The sequence below is a fragment of the Poeciliopsis prolifica genome, unplaced genomic scaffold (assembly GCF_027474105.1).
Source record: "Poeciliopsis prolifica strain line A6 unplaced genomic scaffold, Auburn_PproV2 SCAFFOLD097, whole genome shotgun sequence".
NCBI classification, from domain to species: domain Eukaryota; kingdom Metazoa; phylum Chordata; class Actinopteri; order Cyprinodontiformes; family Poeciliidae; genus Poeciliopsis; species Poeciliopsis prolifica.
In genome coordinates this window covers 299871-318563 of record NW_026562472.1, presented here as the reverse complement: position 1 = coordinate 318563, position 18693 = coordinate 299871, and the positions used below count along the sequence as shown (strand labels likewise).

Genomic DNA, 18693 nt, shown 5'->3' with positions numbered 1-18693 from the left:
AATAAATGATACAAATGTAAATTATTGAGCTCTTCATGCAATTAATTTATTTTAAAAAGTATTAAAAGATGCAAATAAAGAAAAATAATTTATGTTAAATACAGCTTAATTTAACATTTAGCTGATCTACAAAGTATCTTTTGGATTAACCAATTTATATTTGCTTAATTGGAAATTTTAGTGAGAGAAAATCAAGAAAATCTTTATTTGAGGCTCCAGGTTTAGCTTCAAATAGCCTCAGATTGATGAACAAATTTACAGATGAAGAATTTTTTATTCATAGTAAATACCAAAAATATATATTTCTACATAGTTTGGGCTTAATTACTCATCTTTATACGTTTTTCTTTCAGGAATTTGCCGTTTTTGCGTCTGTTTACTCCAGTTAATGATTAATCAATTACTAAATTAGGTGACAGCTATTTAGATGCATATTTTAAAACCTTAAAAGTTTCTGAAGCTGTCGAAAACTCCATACATTGAAGAATCTTAACGTAAATATGCTAACTTTAGCTGGAAATGTCCGCATTATGTTCACATATTTAAAGTTTTCTGATGTTTGTGGCTTTTAGAAATCCATAAAGACTTCCTGTTGTGTTGACTTTGAGTGGGAAGGACAGAGCTGCCTTTCTTCATCCCTTTGAGCTTTTTTTATATAAAACAGATCCCAATTGTACTTTTGTTGATCAAGCCCATTTTTTGACACCTAAAATCATGACATGTCGTCCCGGAAAGTAGAAATGAAATCCACGCTGCAGGGGGAGAAGAAGAAGGACCCGACAGATCAACACCCTGCTGGTAATCAAACCCTTCAGCTGCACACGGTGCCATTAGTGCTGACTTTGATTTTCTCTCAGCTTCTCATCAGCCGTTATTTTTAACCAAATCCTCTTACAGGACGTGTGTGTGTTTCATTTCCGCTGCAACTTGCAGGTTTCTTCAAGGAAAACATCAAGGCTGTGTGTCCGGCTCTGCTCATTTGATTTGACTGTTTTCCTTTTGGTCGCTCTTTCTTAAAGTGTGCAAATCTGATAGATTGTTCAATCATCTAACACAGATACGTCCAAAGTCAGCCCTCAGAACAGTTTTGGATTATCCAAGAATATGTTTTTACTGACAAAATAAATCTTAAAACGGAAAATGTGCAAGACGAAGTATTCATCTCATCCTGGTTTCTGCTTTCATGTTTCTGTTATTTTTGCAATTAAAAGGTTGTTTCATCAGATTAATTTCACTCCCTGCTGCAGCGGGGGTTAAATTACCATAATAACCAGATATTAGCTGGAAAGCGCAACGTCTCATCTTTCAGAAACTGGTGTAATTTTTCATAGTGCAAAATGTGGCGGAGTTACGGTACTGCAAATCTGACTGTCCAGAAGGAATAAACTCATACTTTTGTCTTTGCTTATGTTAATTAAATATTGTGAGTTGACTTTATCATTTATTTAACGGGTCAGAATAAAAAATAACACAGTTTTTACAATTACAGTACTAAGGAAAAATGGTAAAAATGTGCAGTTTGAATTTGACATTTATGGCCAAAGCTGCAAAACGTTTTGAAAACGTTTGATCTTAAAAGTGAATGAAAATGTTTTCCACCGACCGAGTCCAACATGAAGGAGTTGATTAGTATCAAAGCTCTTGTTTGAACGTTTAATTAAAATGTAAGCTTTTGTGTTTTCCAAGCTCATAACTTTCTAATGGACTCTGCCAGCGAGTCCAGTCAGACTCTCACGAAGCCGGTTTTATGTGACGTCGTCCGCCGCGACTTTATACGGACGCCGTAAATATCGCTGACAGGCAAGACTCGCTCTGAGGCAGCGACGCCCTTTAATCATTTTTATTTTATCACCATTATTTTATTGGGTCTTATCATAAAACAGCACAGAAGATGTGCAGCATTTATTTTAGAAATGACAGACCGCAACAGGTGTTGATAAACATGAAAGCCGCCTGTAAAAGTTGAGGCTGATGATCGCCGTCGTTACGTCAGAGAAAAGATTTTGATTGGCTCTGTTTGGGGAAAAAAACCGATAATATCCACATTAGTGGCTCTTCTAATATAATTTATCTGCTAGAAATTGCAGAATATATTTGTGACTCCTCAATGTTATAATTTCCTGTTTTCCCCTTTTGAAAAATATAAATAACTGCATGTTATTTATATGACTTACAGTGTGTATTCACTACTAAGTGAAATGGTAATAGGAATTGTTAGCTTTTAATTTTAACTGTGGATTATTCTCTGTCGGCTGAATCTGTCCTCTCTGGCATCTTTATCTTCACCTTAAGTGGTTTAGTTTGTAAAGCTAACATGAGGATCCTCACTTAGACACACTCGACCTCCGACCTGTCAATCCCACCGCCAAATAGAGACACAAACGCTTGGCGCTCTTCTGTGGGCGGCGCCTGCAGAAGAGCGTGAAGTGTCGGGAGTCAAACGCTGCGCTCACCCTGGGAGGAATCACTCGCGCTCATTCGAGCTTGAGGGTCGCCACGGTTAGCTATCCTCAATCCAGCTCTGACCCAGGCCTCATCCTGGCGCCTCTGCAGCCGCTCAGATTTGCATCAAGAAGACCGGCGATGCAAATGTGGCGGCGTGCAGGCATGCATATTTATCTGGGGCGGTAGGAGGGGGGCATGCTGACCCAGAGGTAGCTGCTCTCTGAGCGCTGCGTGTGATTTATGACCTCATTTGCATTTTAAATGTTTCATTTTTACATAAGAGGTGATGTACATTTAGTGGAAGTATTAAAAAATTAGAGAATCTGAGTGCCATCCCTCTGACATGGTGGATATTGGCTTAATTGATCATAAAAATATTTTAAAAGCTTTAAATACAATAAAAAATGCTCAGAAACCAAGACAATGCATAAATATTGCTCTAGTTGTCAACGTTTCAATAGATTTATGGAAGCGTTTTAGTGTCCTAGTCAAACTCCCGACCAAAATATGATTGAACCAGCGGGAAAACCCCTCAAATAAAAACTATTCTGCACTACAAAAACAAAATCTTAAATATATTTGATCTAATTTTCCTTTTATTCCTTGAAAACTGTCAAGTATTTTTTAAGTAATATATAGGAGCTTGTTTAAAATCAATAAATATTTAATATTGATGAAAAAGTTTTAGTTGCAATATAATATATATTCCTTTTGGATATCTTTTTAAATGGCATAAAGATAAATGTAGCTTGATTTTGTTGTTTAAAGCGTTTCTGTTAGTGCTGTCAGCAGATTTGATTTCATTTCATGCAGTCGTGTTTCCCCTTCTGTTGCCAACTTTCAAGGCCTTCGTTCTTTTCAACCATTTATTTGCTCGACTTGAAAAGAAGCAAAGTTTCATGATGGAGTTGCCAACAGCTGACATACAGACAGCAGAACAACCCGGTGTGTGTTGAAGAGGGAGGACAAGCAAAAAGAAATCAGCCTCGCTGACTGACTCGGGCCGGTTCTAACATTCATCTGCTTCTCCACAAAGTGTTTCACTCTGCTGCTGTCGGCTGAATGATCTGCCTCTGCTTCTCCGTATTGACAGCCAGCTTTTGTCTGCAGCAAGAAAAAGCTTTCGGTGACACCCGCCGCATCAACACGCTCAAGAGTAGCGCGAGGAGAGGACTTGAAAAGGCTGGATTAGTTCAACGCTTTCCAGCCAGACGCTGCGTCGAGTCCTGTGGGTTCAGAATAATACGTTTGCAATAAACTCCCAATTATTAGTGAAAAAAAGTTTTGTTAATTTGGTGTTTAGCTTAGAATTTAGAGGGCCACGTTGAAAGCTAGAGTGGGCCAGATTTGGCCCACAGGCCTCGAGTTTGACGCATGTGATTTATAACATAAAGATCCACAAGAAAACAACTTTTACATGGCTGTCCACTGTAGTGAAAGGGTTAAAATATTGCACACCGGGCCATTTAGAATCGAGTTATATTTATATTTATCTGACTCGCCTCACTGTAACCAAATCTACTTACTGGTATAAGTCAAGTTGATTGATTGATCGCAGACAAAAACCTCTTTTATACAGTAATTTCATTTTAAAGCATTTAAAGCATTTTAAAGCATTGCATCCTCTTACACACTGTGGTGTAACATCCAGTTCCTCCTTTTCTTCACCAAAACGAACAAACGCGCTCGCTCACCCATAAAGACCATTTAATGATCTGGGATCAGCAGTTCACAGCCAGCCTGTGTAATTACGCGTTTCTTACATTTTATGTGACAGGAAGAACAATGACTAATTCCTGTATTGCTTTAGCTGAATGTCTAAGTAGCCATTAATGAGACCTTTCACCTGAAGCAGAGAAAATGGAGAAGTTTGTCACATGTAAAATCTTCAAATTGTGGATTATTTCTATTAGTGTTGCAAGGACCTGCATGCTGAGTTTTATAATGATACCAATGAGAAGAAAAATCAACTGCTGTGATTTAAATTATATGAGACTTATTGGTATCATCCTGACAGCATCCAACAATGTCAATTTCCCGCCCAGGGGTGATGAAGAAAGGCGCTCCAGCTGGGAAATGCGTTTGTTGTGCGGCGCCGCTTGATGGACGGCTCGGCTAGAGAAATTGTTGTGAGGACGGATACGTCAGCGACTCGGTGGCGCTCTGACAGGCAGCCGATTGCTGCGGACGTTCAGAGGAGCTTGTTAGGTGGTCAAATAATCAAACCATGAAAGATGCATGCTTGGTGTAGCGCTAATTTAGGCATATACATGCAGAAATGTCAACAAACGCCATTCCTATCCAGTTCCTGCATTACCCAGCTGTCAGGATGAAATCACAGGCAGTGCAATAAATCAAGCCAATGAGGTTCTCAGAGCCATATGGCCCTGCTGCCCTCATGATATGATCTGTGGGATATTATTACCCCCTAAGCCCTCTGCGTTTGTCTGAAAGGCCTTTTGGTCGTGTGAGTGGGGAGCGGGTGAAGCCAAGGTGGTGCTGATGGGTAGCGCAGACGGGCCAAGGTGACTTTAAGACTACAAATGTGTTGGAAGTCGTCCTATGACTCACGCAGCATTAATACGCAGCGATTCATTATACTTTGAAACTAGAACGGTGTGATGAGAAAAGCCTCAGCGTGAATCAGCCCTTCACCGTCGTGCACGTTGGGATGATTTCTGCAACCTGTGACTCTGGAGAAATATTCAGGAAGTTTGGTGGAATGTTATACAGAAAGGGAGCAACATTTCTGCTTACGATTGTGTTTTCACTAATTGTAATTTAACAGAAAACAAACCTAGAAAGTCGATTTGCACTCTGTTGAAGTGACAAACATGTTAGCTTAGCGCCAGCAAGAGAAATGGTTTGTGATCTTTCACCAACCGTCTCAACCTGACGACTGTTTCTGTTTACATTTTGTGAGGAAGGAAGTTGAGCTTCTGAGGTTTTTGTGTCGTTTCCTTCAGTGGTTATTGTTGCAGCGCCTCCACTGGTGAGGAGGGGAATTCTGCATTGCTACAATGCAGAGTGAAAGAAAACGTTGGTCCCCAATCTAACAGAGTTTACTAAACTACCAGGTGTGTAAACACCGTAGTAATACAAAATAACCTTTTCTTCTCAACACACTGCTGGCGAAAGCATTTTGGGTTTTATTTTAAATTTATGTGACGTGTTTGTTCTATTTTTACAAAAGTTTGACGTCTGTCTTTTATCCAAATCATAAAAATATCCTTGAATTAAAGTTTTGTGACTCTTAAGAAAACGTTTTCAGCAGAAACAAGGATAAAAAAAATTTTTTTTTAATTAAAAATATCAAAAATATTTGAAGCATAGATCCATCTTTTCTCTACTGGCTTTAATTACGTAAGTTTGACTTTCCCATTGCTCTGATTATTGGTTTGTTCAACAAGTGCAGTCAGACAAATCCACAGCAGAAAAATAAATGATTATTGATGCTTGTGTAGAGGAAGGATCTCATGTTGAGGATTAGATCAGCTTGAGTTGAGTGAGCTACAAAACTCCATCCTGTCTTTAAGCTTGTTGAACACATGCACTGATCAATAATTAATGGCTTTGTGAGTAAAAGTTAGGATTCATAACTAATTTAGGGAGTTTTTAAGCATTACAGTTTAATGTTTGATCAATTATTTAGAGATCCTAAGCGAGGAAGTAGCAGCTTTAATGAGCATTAAATTACGAGTTTCGCTAACTTGTCAGATGTGTATGTATGACAGACAGCTGACCGGTGCTATCATCGTCTTTTTATTTAATACAGTATTTTTTGCTTCTTGATGTTTCCTGAATTCACTTCCGTACTTCAGTGTTAATTTGGACAAACACGGCTCAACCAAAGTCTCGTTCTGACATTTTTCATTCTTAAACTTCCAGATGGCTTTCATTGCAACCTTACACTGTGCATGTAGAAAAGGTACAAAACATAAAATTGGCAGCTGGTAGATAAATTTGACAACCAGTGAGATAAAAAGGCTGTAATTTAGATGCTAACGGCCAGCTGTGTTTCTGTTCATGTTCCCACTCAGGCTTTCTTCAAGTCTTTCCTGTCCAGACCCCTAAACTTGGGGAAACCTGCTGTCATAATGTCCTTTCACAGTGTAAAAAAAGCTTCTTAATGAGAGTTTGGTTTCAAACTTTAGCTTCTTGGGCAATGCATTAACTTCTGCTGCTGAGTTGCAGAAGTTTCTCCTGTGCAGTGGTTGAATGATGGAGAGTTGGAGGTAGTTTTATCAGTTTGTTCTGGTGCAGATTATACATCTTAAAGTAAAACATAATGAGTTTTGTTCTCAATTCAGACTTCTTCTGTGTTTTAGACCATCTAGTTAGCATGAATATGATATGTCAAAGTTTATTCCAGCATCTCTGACAGTAGTATATTGTGTCCTGAGTTTGGACACAAATACTACACTTAGTTAAAACAGAAAAAAAACCCTAATCCAGTCACCATGTATTTTGGTTTCACTGAATGAGACTGAGAACAGACACAAGGGGAAGAGCACAAGCTTGTTTATTTAAAATTCAAATAATGATTTGATCTGAATTGTTTCCACTTTCTGCAGTACTTTCACTCATTCATATACAGATGACCTTTGACCCACTAAAAATGGTGGAAAAGACAGAAAAATCTTCTTTAAGATCCTTTATGAACACAGGGGAAATGTTTTGGTTATTTTCATTACATTAACACTTTCACACAATTTGTCATTTTAAGTCATGTTTTTGAGTTAAAATGCTTAACGTTGACAGGAAATTTCTAAATATTATTAGCTAAATACGTATTATTGGAAGACATTTTTAACTATTCCTGAATACCAACTATAAATTGCTCCATTAAGAAATGCTAAATAAGCAATGTTTAGCCTGGTGGGGCTCCAGTAAAGCCTGGTGGCCTGCCAGGCTTATAATACACAAAGAGAAACCTTACATTTGTTAAAAATGTACAGAATTTATTTGATATAAGAAAACAAATTGCAGTAGTTTGGAGGGAATCCTTGAGTATTTGTTGCACTTTTTGGAGTTTTATTTCCTTAAATAGACGCAAAAATAAATGGTTTTAGAAAAGTATAAGGTCGTGTGATTCCTTCGTCGCTCCTGAAGCAGTTTGTCTTCTCTGTCCAGATCTGACCGTCCTCTAAAAGAAACAAAGCCGTTTTCCTTGAACTCTCTCTGAACCTTGCAATCCACCGCTGACATTTTACACAGCTGTCGATTGGTAATACACACACAGAGACACATTTTTGCACTCAATTTCCTCCTCACAACTGTGAATGAATCACATCATTGCACATCTTTCCCACACACACTCTCTGGCTCACTCGCTGGTGTTAACCCGTGTTTCAGAGGATCCTGATGCGAGGGCCGAGAGACGCGCTAATAGGTTCCGGTGGGTTGCCTGTGCCCGCTGCCTTTGACCATCACTTAGTGCGATCAGGAGTGACAGTCCGCCCCGGTGGCCCCATCGCCTCTGTGATGGAGAAGGTCAGTGCAGGACAGGTGTCTGTCACTGCTGTTCAATTATAAAAATGATGTTGGCGGCATTAAAGAGGGATATGATAAACCGATGACCCCTGCCTTCATACACATGGGCAGAAATTAGCATTTACAAGAGACAAAGCTGCTTTTTTGAGCAGAAGTCTTTAATGAAAGTGTGTACAGGCGACTCCAGCTCCTTTCGGTGTCATAACCGCTTTGATCTCTCAGATGGCTCTGATGAAGGCTCCACAATGGCCTTGATTATTGAAGATCAGTGCCAGTGATTCAATTATCGGCTGCAGCTTGCACTGTGAATGTGTAATCTAAAGCACATCAGTGGCAACACGCAGAGCTAACAAGAGCTGCTGATGACGGGACAGACTTCAGAGCACTTCAAGAAACTTGGGGGACTTTTCAGAGAGCATGCCAACGCAGAGAGATTTCTATTGATTATTTAATCCAAAATGGCACAAATCAAGACCTCATAGTCCCTGTTTTACGGTTTTTGTGCTCTAAGAAATGGTGGTGGATATTTTCAGAACTGTTTCATCTAATAAATGCTTAAAAAGAAATAGTTTCAGTTTACAACCATTTGGTAGTGGCTTTTTATGTGCATATGTTCCCATTTTGTGCCAAGGAATTCACATTTACTGTTTTTGAAGTTAAGTATATTCATGAAAATTCATTTAACTTTTTATGACAGACTGTTTTAATTTAATATGATTCCAGTTTGGACCTGGAAATGATGACTTCCTGCTTGTGGACATCATCTTTTTGAGCCGTAAAACTGATTTTCCCTGCTGAAAATTATGAGCAAATTCTAGAACAGGACTTTAAAGCAGGTACTAAGCATCACTGTGGCAGGTAGAAATTGACTTATGATGAGAATTAATTGTCCTCCTCATATTCTACCTAAAAGAGTTGGTTTGCAAAAATACAAAACTACAAAAGGTACAAAATAATGATGGTGGAAAATTTGCGTTTCTCATATTTTTCTTGGATGACTCTACACTTTTACAGTCTAAATGTTAGCATAGCTATTTTTTACTAACTTCTTGTAACAACTAGCTTCTGTGCTGGAGCTTCTAATGCTAAAATGCAAATCAGAGCAAATTTAATTACTTTTTTATGTTGTATTTTGTAATAAATCTGCTGATTGATTTTGTGCAATTACTTGCTTGAGGAAAATACATAATGTTCTGCTTCTTGTGTAAAACCAACATGCTAGCATAGCGCTATGCTAAGCTAAAAACAAGGTCTGTGACATTTTTGATCTGAACTTTTTGTCTTTATTTAGCCGTTTAAATATATGACACATTTATAGTGCACTCGTTAATCTTTTAAACCACATTTAGACATTGTGTTAATTGGTGTTAAATGAAAAACAAAATCATAGTTTGTCTTTTTTTCTTTGAAGCAAAATTTTGTTGGCGTGAAACTTTATATCCAGCTGTCAGATGTAGATGTTACAAACAGCTCAATCTTTGCAGAAAAGTAATTTGCATCTCTATTACTGGGAAGTATATAATCCAGCAGGAGAAAAAAGTTCACTTTTGCAGATGGCAACTCGACTATCATCACGTAGGAATGAATAGGATTTGATTATTTTTCTCAGAGGTTCTTATCCCTTGATTTGTTAGCAGATTTTCTGAAAGCTGCTTGAATAGAGAAAGAAATCTGCTGTAATTTTCATCCTATATATGTAACGTCTGAGCAGAATAGAAGCATCTTCTTTACATGCCATTATTGCCTTTTCCTCCTTCAAAGCTTTCTTTGCCTCCAGTGATGCTATTTTCCACTTTTAATGGTTCATTCTTTGGATTCTTTCCTTGTATTTCCATCTTATTTTCACATTATGCATTATGAGAAATCCAGTTTCAAGATGTTCTAAAGGCATAAACAGAAACTATGAATAACTATTAAACTATGAGAAAATGTTTTTAGCTGATTAGTTAATAAATCACCCTAATAAAATTCATTAAGTATTCACTTTATGGTGCTACAGTGCTAATGCTAAGTTGTACATTTACAAAACAAGATAAGCTTTAGTTTTGGCTGCTTTTATTTCCATTTGTTTTGCAAAAATCCTGCAGCCAATAAGCAGGGAATCTATTTATTTGCTGCTTCTTGCGTCACTGGTTTGTTCATATTACAGTGAATTCTCCTTGACTGATGATCATTTTTACAAGCCTTGCTGCCCTTATGGGAGTTTTGCATAACAAACAGAAGACAGTTGGATCAAAACAACCTAATGTTCATATGGAAATCCAATAATAATTCTCCCCATCCCTGCTGCACTGGATAATGTGTCATGTTTTTATTTCTGCCTTGGATTTGATTCAGATTTGGCTTTGTGCTCGGCATACGGAGACAGCTTTGTGAATCCTAGTTAAATAATCCCATATGTCACTCTGAAGCAACAAAGTCTGTGTTTTTTAAAATTAAAACTGACATAAATAAACACGGTTTATAGTTTTAGAGCTTGTTGGGTGAGTGATGAGGATTTACCAGAGCTGAGGTTAAAAATAACAAGTAAACTTGCCCCAACTTTAAAGTTTTAATCAGCTTGAACCTTTTATGGTTGTTTAAATCAGGTAGGAGTCAACAAGCCGACTGTCTTTAATGTCAGCCGACAAACATATGGTGCCGGGGAGCCTTTCCTGACCCTGCTTTGCATTTGAGATGAGTCGGCGTGTTTGCTGCTTGCCCGCCCTCATGCATGCAGGCGTCGCCTTAAAACAGCTCAGGTTTAATGAAGACGAGTCGTCCAGTGAAATAGATCGATGGTGGAGTCGCTGTACCTGAAGAGAGAGGAGAAAAATGTCAAAAATAGAAAACCAAAGCCTGAATGAATTAAACTTTTATGACTAAACTTGATTAGTTTAACATTTTGGTACATTTTTCAATCATAATCACAAAAATAAATAGTTACACCTTTAAATAAAGTAAAGTAGGAAGCAGCACACTGTCTGTATATCAGTCCATCTTTAATCTACTGTCTACTCTGCTGAAGATTTTACGGCTCAAACGAATCTCTGCAGACAACTCTTCTTTCTCTTTGATATCAGATCCTGAAAGCATCAGTCAGGACTCTGAAAGTTGTCAGAAATGCTGCTCAGTGTCAAACTGAGGAACCCCAAAAGTTTCCAGAAGATTTTTAGTATATTTTAGTAGCATAAATATTACTGTAAATTTTACCAACAGAACAATCCTCAATGGTTTTCTTGACTTGATTATGGTCTAAAAACTCAGGATTCAACCTTATTATTACATGTTCAATCAGCAAAGCCTCTGGACTTGGTTAGTTTCTAATATCAAAGTTTTAAAAAGTTGCAGGTTTAGATCTGCTCAAACTTTCAGGAATGTTGTGAAGTAAAACATCCAGTGAGAGCTGAACAAAAAGAAAAGTTATGATCTTCAGACTTAAAGAGGAACAATTTAGTCATCATGCATGGAAACCAGCGATCAGGTCTGAAATTTGGCGGTAGGGAACCTTCACAGTCACATAAAGATAGTTACAAACTCAGCCTTCTATCACCTGAACACATTCTTGTGTTTGTCTTTGGCGGTTTTTGCTTGTTTTTATTTTTAAAAAATACATATCTGAATAATTTGTCCATAGTTTTGTCTGAGTTGTTTCATGTTGATGACATATTAATATTTCAGAATCACTTCATATTGCAGAGATTCAGTGAAGTTAACTCACACATGAGTCTTGCTGTGTTTATCTGAGCACTATAACATGACTAATGCTAAAATGCTCATTATATCATGAATTATTACAGAAAATGCTTTTTTAATCTTTTAATTTTTTCCTCCTCTTTGTTACCCAGCATGCATTCTCTGTAATATATGTTCCTAAAGATGCTACCAACACAGTCATCTTCTTGTAATGGAAAAATGATGACAAGCTGCCAGCTCTACAATAGCCAGAGGAGTCTGTCTTTTTAAAAGCATTATTTTCCTCCCAATCCAATTCCATCCTGCAAAGGAAACTAAAGATTGATTTCCTTCTGCAGCTTTTCTTTGTCATTTCCCATCTTCTCTGTCAAGATAGATAATGTGATTGTTTCCTCCACACCAGTTCAATCACATATTCGGCCATATTTGTTTTGAAATGACATATTTTTCTGCACCTATACAGACAATCTGAGCCAGTGGAAAGTAGCGCCGACATCCTCAGTGTTACAATCTCTGGGTTTTTTACATCGTTTTTTTCTCTGCCAGAAAGAAAAAAACAAAGATGGAGTCTTTGTCACTTTTGGAAATGAAACCTATTCTGCAACAAGATTGTGAAATCAGTGGGTTTCCTTCCCTGCGTTCACTTTCAGGGTGCAGATAAAGGTTGAAGTTAATTGTTTGTCACGACTGATTAAGCTGTTGATTATTTATTTAATTACATGACTGATTTCTCACTTTGGAAAATATCCAAATTCATTAGAAGAAACGGTAAATAAATCTTAATCAAAGCTTCACTCTTTGGAAAACATCTTAAACAGTGTGAAAATGGTTATTTTCACATTTTCTTTATGCGAAAAGATGTTGTATGACTTTATGAAGATACTGTCCATTTTACTGTTAGTATAGTTACATTAATTTGCATTGGTGTGTATTAAACTGACAGTAGCCAGCCAGAGATGACTGTCACTGCGATGAGATTACAAAAGGAAACAGAAGGGAGAGGAAATTGCAGCAACTAATGCAGGGTGTTCATTTCTGCTCATTTTATCGCCTGCAGCCTGTGTTGCTGGTTATTTATTTATTTAGGTTGCATTAGGACAAATAGTTTAATCACCTGGATGTGATGAGGATGTGATGAGGATGTGATGAGGTGCCTCTTTACAACCTCTTGGCTGCAACGCAGAGCAGAAGTGTTACAGAAGCAATACTCTCCCTTCTGTTTGTGTTTCTAGAACACCAATAAGAATAAATATCACTCCCTTATTATTACTTATTATGAACACTTCAAAACATTAAAACAATTTCATCTTTGTCCACATTGAGCAACAAGAACTCCCAAACCATAGGTGACCAGATTCACCTAATTCTGTTCTTTGGAAGGAAAACAAATTGTTTTCTTCTTCTAGAGGTTAAATCGGCTTTTAGCCTCATCTGTCCAAAGTCTCAGTAAAGTGTTACTGAATCCTCATGTTTATGTTTGTGAAGGTAGGACAGAAAAACAGGCTTTCTCCCAGAATTCCTCCTTGTTGTTGGTTTGGAGCTAATTATGGTTGTCGCTGGCCTTGTTTGCCTAATTCTGCTTTCGCACCAAATGCGTTTCATGCATCGTCACTCCAGACTCCGGTGTCTTGGACTCCTGTGTCTTGGACTCCGGTTTTTCCAACCAGCCTTCTTTAAAAGTTGCGTGCGCTGCAGAACTATTTCCTTTTAGGCTTCGTGAACCTACTAAACTGCTTTTATTAGGATTGTTGCTTCAGATTTATCACAACTTGTAATCTCCAGAATGCAGTTGGGTTCATGCAACAAGCTCTGGCATCTTGTTAAAATGTTGTGCTGTTGCTGTCATGATTTGTTGTCTCAGATAAGAGCAACGTTGACAAGTTCTCTGGAAATGTGTCTCCTCTGCGGAGGCACTTCTGCTATCATCTAGATAATTAATCATCCTCACACTAAGAAACATTCATTCTTTTTTATTTTTAGCTCACAAAACCACATTTTCTTGTAACGTTCAGTTTCAGAAAAGATGTAATCTGCTGGTAATTGAAAGATCTCTGTGCAGTAAAAGTTAACTCTGACCCTGTCCTGCTGATTAATCCACTGGAGTCAATGTTCCAGACATTTGGTGCTTGGCAGGTGTTTACTGTTGAGACTTCCTGTACACAAATGGGATCAAATTAGTCCTAAATGGTTCCCAGGGGGGAAACGGTTGTTTTGGCTCTACATCATTGACCTCAGGGTTGTCGACATGCTTCCTCTCCGCTCTCGACTGTCACTCTCCATCTCTGCCCAGCTGGTGTTGGGTTATTTCTTCAGGCAGGCCTTGAATTTAAACAGGTAAAACTGATACACAGATTCATGACAACCAGGTTGACATTTCAAGCATTTACCTATCTTGGTGTCTCTAAAAGTTCAGATGGTTTTGTTGTCTGTCATATCCAAGTTTTTCTTTATGTATGCTGAGCCTGTCACAGCCTACAACCTACCAATGAACCTGGCTCTAACTTAAGCTTTTAATATACTTTCTTTTCCAGGAGTTTTTCTCACTGCTGCCTTGAAATAATACATTTTCTCTGAAATAAAGAGCCTTGCAGCTCCCCAGGTGAATAAAAAGACAGAACCTCAAGGGAAAACTCAACTTTCTGTTAGGTGATATATATTGTAGGTTAATACGTTTCACTCTAATGTGTGATTGTGTTGAGAAATATCTGGCTTGCTCTCGAAGTTCACTGCTCAGAAACAAGCGTTGAGGTGGGAAAAGAGATTTGAGGCAATTTTTCTGTCAGGATTTGAACTATTTAAAGAGATTTCTGTAAAGTGATGTGAAAAAGTATTTGTCCCTTCAGAAACTTCTCCTGATTGCAGCTTGAAGTTGACTTTGAGATCTCAAAAGCAACATTTTCTCTAATCTAGAGTAAATTAAAGAAGCTCAGCAGCCCTCATTTAAAGTAAAGCTCTCAAAAACAACAATTCTCATGCTTGCCAACTTCCCAATATTTGGTAATATTGTGGAACATTTCTTCAACATTCGGGACTATTTGGAAAATAATCTATATTATTGGTGAATATTGAGCAATATTGGGTTAGATTACATTTAATTAACAGTTGTTTAATTTAGGAAGCAACTATTTAATCATAAAGGGCATTAATAAATAAAATAGTCTTTTAGAAACTGCTTTTTTCTATGCCTCATCTGAAGCTTTTAAATGGGTGAAAATGGAGAAAACAGCAGAAATATTTTAAGGTAACATGGATTCCATCATAACTAATATTTTCTGCAACTGACTTCAGTTTTGACAAGCTACATTTTCAAATGGGCTTAAATAAGAGCCTTGACTTGTTGTGAGTCATAAAAACATCTCAGCATTGGAATAAAATTTAACAATTTCTCACTGCTGGTTGTGGAAAAATAGCTATATGTGCTGGATATTGATGCTAAGGTTTGGGGAGGAGAAGTAAATACAAGCCTAACGCTCCTGCAATCACAACCCAGTTGGACAATTCATGTGTAATAATAAATAAACCTTGATGATCAGCAGCAGAGTGTTATAAGCAAACATGAACTGCCTTCAAAACAACTGAGCCGCTCTCTGTACCTCTGTTGGACCAATCAGTGACCTTCAGCTTCTGAAGGAAGACAAATTTATCTGTCAGGTGATTTTCAGAGCTTGACCAGCAGCCAGTTTCTGCTGCTGACGTCCTACTGATTATCCCCATTAGCTTGCTACCCAGGACCAAACCAGTGAGACACATGACGGATGCCGCCGCTGCAGATCCACAAAGCTCCCAAAAAATGCAAACTGATTGAAAATGTTTTGTTTTATGGATTTGAAAACAATTTTGAGTGTTAATTCATAGGTGTAGCTTCTCAAAAATCAATCTTACATTTTAACACACCTTAAATCAATCAATAAATCTGATAGAATATTTAATATTCAAAAGAATACTCACTGAACTCCGATCCAGAAACGCACAGCATTCTGGGAAATGTAGGCAGAGGACAGAGTTTAGCCGCTCAACCTCTGAAAGCTATCTCTGCAAAAATTTGTGTAATCAACTGACTCACTACCCCATTGGTTACCTGGCAACAATCTACTTTGTAACTTGTGGTTACCTAGCAACAACCTGTTGCGTAACATGCGCAGCAGCAGTTTCAGGTTTCATATAAAGTACTTAAAAATAAAAAGTGCAACAGTCTGAAGTGAAAACTGTGGATAAAACAGGAAAATTTGGCCGTATTTCAGACACCTAAAATAAAAACTAATCAATATTTATCAATATTGACTGATAGTAAATACTTCTATTGGTCTTTTCTCAACCATATTGTCCAAAATATCCCACAAAAAAGTAAACAAATGCAAAATTTTGTGCTTTATGAATTTAAAAAACAATTTAAAAGGGAGAACTTCACTTTAAGTATTAAATTTAACACACATTTCACTGTAAAACAAATAAAAGTTTTGAAAATATATAAACGTTACAGTGATTTATAATAAAACAAAAGTAAAATTACTATAAAAAAAAGAAGTGAATTCTAGTGCAGGATAAAAACAAATGGCGGTTCAGTAGAAAACGCTCAGATTCATTGTCTCTGCTAGATGACAACTCTAATGCTAGTTAGCTAGCTGTCAGCTGCAGGTTTTTGCCTTACACTTGTAATGGTGTTGTTTGGCTTGTTAAGCTGTCATCTGTGCTGTTGCTTCTGATGCGTGCTGAGAGTCTGAGGGAAGCTGTGACAGCTAGTCACACGTCTGCATCTCAAATAGCATTCTTTGATTCAAGACTCCACCAGTTGAAAAATAGAAACCAAGTCAGCTTTTTGTGTTTCAGTGGAGAGAAAGGCATTGTTAGTGCTTTAAAAGTGACAAGTCTGCCGAAAGCAGTTAATGCAGGATCTGTCGTCAGAAATCCTCTTTCCTTCCAGGGGCAGTTTCATTTCTATGCAACAAATTTGGCAGAAGCTCACGTTGCAAATCAGGATTTTTGTAACTCGACAGATTTCTAATTTCCTCAGCAAAACATTTGATTCTGCGGCCGTCTTAGGCTGCCGCCTGTTCCCTTTTCTTTGGCGTTTGGGCTCAGAGCGACTGCGCATTTGGATGAGTGTTACAGCACAAACACCCCAGATCCATAATCACACACTTGGCAGGCGCTGGGAGTAATTTACTTAAACCAAGCTCCCTCATTTGAATACAAAGATGTCTCTCTTGCATTGCTGCTGTAATGAAATTAGCATGCAGCATGGCGGCTCTCGTCGGGAGTCTCTTTGTGCTGCATGTTAATACTTGACGCTTTCTGTCAATGAACTCCTCCTGGATGGCTGTCAGTGGCAATCACCTCGCCTCCGCAGCCACTCGCCTCAATACGTGTGGCGTTTCAGAAACAAGGTGGAGACTCTCCCCCATCTCAATTACGCTGCATGTTGCTTCTTTCTGGAAGCTTTCCTTTTCTGTTTCAACTGTATCAGCTGATCGCCGGCCCTCGGGGACGCGGAGTCATTCTCTGCTCCGTTCCTCCTGTGGCTATCAAGGACACACAGCCTGCATTATGAGGAGAGCAGAATTGCTTTCGCATTTTTAACTGGGAAAGGCCACGGCTCGCCCTTGGCTGGTGTTAACATTCCTCTGAAATGTAAACCTGATCTCGGGTGTCAGGAGGTGTCTGGGTGGGTCGCACCCTGCGTGTCGGGACGCGTGAAAGAAAATTAACATGGACCTTGTGTGTGTCACATGCGCCGATTTGTACATCTTCACCCCAAACAAGCCGGTTCTATCTCATGCTGAAGGTGATTTTATGTGTTTACTTCCAGGGGTTTCTAGGTATTTGGAAAATAGTTAGAAATCTGCAGAAAAATCAAAGAGAAAGATGGTTTTAGAAATGCAACGGTTGGAAACAATATTTCTCCCGTTATTCTGCAGCAGCAACAGTTTTATCCTGCATTTATCTCTATAGTTTGTCGAACTATTTCAGCTTGAGATTCACTGAAACCAGTCAACAAACACAAAACCATAAACACGTTTACTCAGACTGAACCAAGTTTAACAGAGAATAAAATCTGATCAGCGTTTGCTTTTCAGTAACGTGAAAAGTACAAAATTGGGACATAAATTCCAACCATTTAAACAAGAATTAGCATTTTATTAATAATGGAAGTGATTAAAGATGGAGTAAATATTCCTACTTTGCATTTTCACAGCGAAGACGCAGCAGACAACTATCTGTACCCACAGATGTTTATTGTGGAAATGTTATTCTGCAGAACTAATACCAGCTGAACAACTTTGTTGATCAAAAGTTTTCAACACTTTAATTTAAACCAAATTACTTGGAGCCTACAGTAAAGAACTTTTAATACACTTCAAAAACATATTTTCATTCTCAATTTGCTTCTCAATTACTTCAATTAACCAAAAGCAGATTGGAAAACGAGTATTTGAGAAAAATCAGCCAGTTAAATTATTTATTTTAGATGTGACCAAAAGTCCAGGAGCTTTTCATCCATAATTTATTGCAGAGGAGAAAAAAACCCATCTGACCTCTTGTGACATTTAACAGGTTTAAACTTTGATTGCTTTCATGAAAGAGTGCAACAAAAACAAACAAGCAAATTAAATATAAACTTAGTAGTTCAACATGAGCCACACATCTCTGTTAATTATTCATCCTGGATCTTTTCTGTCCACCTTGTGATTCAGTGACTAACTAGTGTGAAAATAGCTGGATTTTATTCAAAGAAAGGTATTAATATTAAAAATATTTCTCTGAACGTTGAGATAATTAAGTTGAATCATTTTCAGTAAGAGCATTAGCTGAAACCAGGGGAGACAACAAGACCCAATTCTGGAAACAAATATAAATGATTGTGATTAATTATTATTTGGTATTAGTATAATTTTTAGCAAAGTAATCAAGTCAATTATTCATGACACAATCATGTGCAATTGTTGTTTGATTCTTGAGTTGATTAAAACCCTTGTTCTGTTTTTGGCAACGTTGGGTTCTTCAGCAGATCTCGTTACGTTTGGACCCAATGAGAATCCAGCAAACGCTGCATGTCGACACAGGAAGGAGGATGAGGAGGGT

The 18693-nt window shown here is 37.9% G+C and overlaps 1 protein-coding gene and 1 long non-coding RNA gene across 3 annotated transcripts in view; one reads left to right on the top strand and one right to left on the bottom strand.

The window, feature by feature from the left end:
* Window positions 1-18693, top strand: part of LOC129353813 (neural cell adhesion molecule 2-like) — a 269675-nt gene that overhangs the window by 73913 nt on the left and 177069 nt on the right.
* Window positions 10504-15664, bottom strand: LOC129353814 (uncharacterized). 2 transcript variants are annotated; one of them, XR_008605087.1, is made up of 3 exons: window positions 15562-15664; window positions 12728-12785; window positions 10504-10733 (listed from the first exon to the last, which is right to left on the bottom strand). It is a non-coding gene; the product is annotated as an uncharacterized LOC129353814 (long non-coding RNA). The 2 variants fall into 2 exon arrangements; XR_008605086.1 differs by lacking the exons at window positions 10504-10733; window positions 12728-12785 and adding exons at window positions 13690-13766; window positions 13844-13932.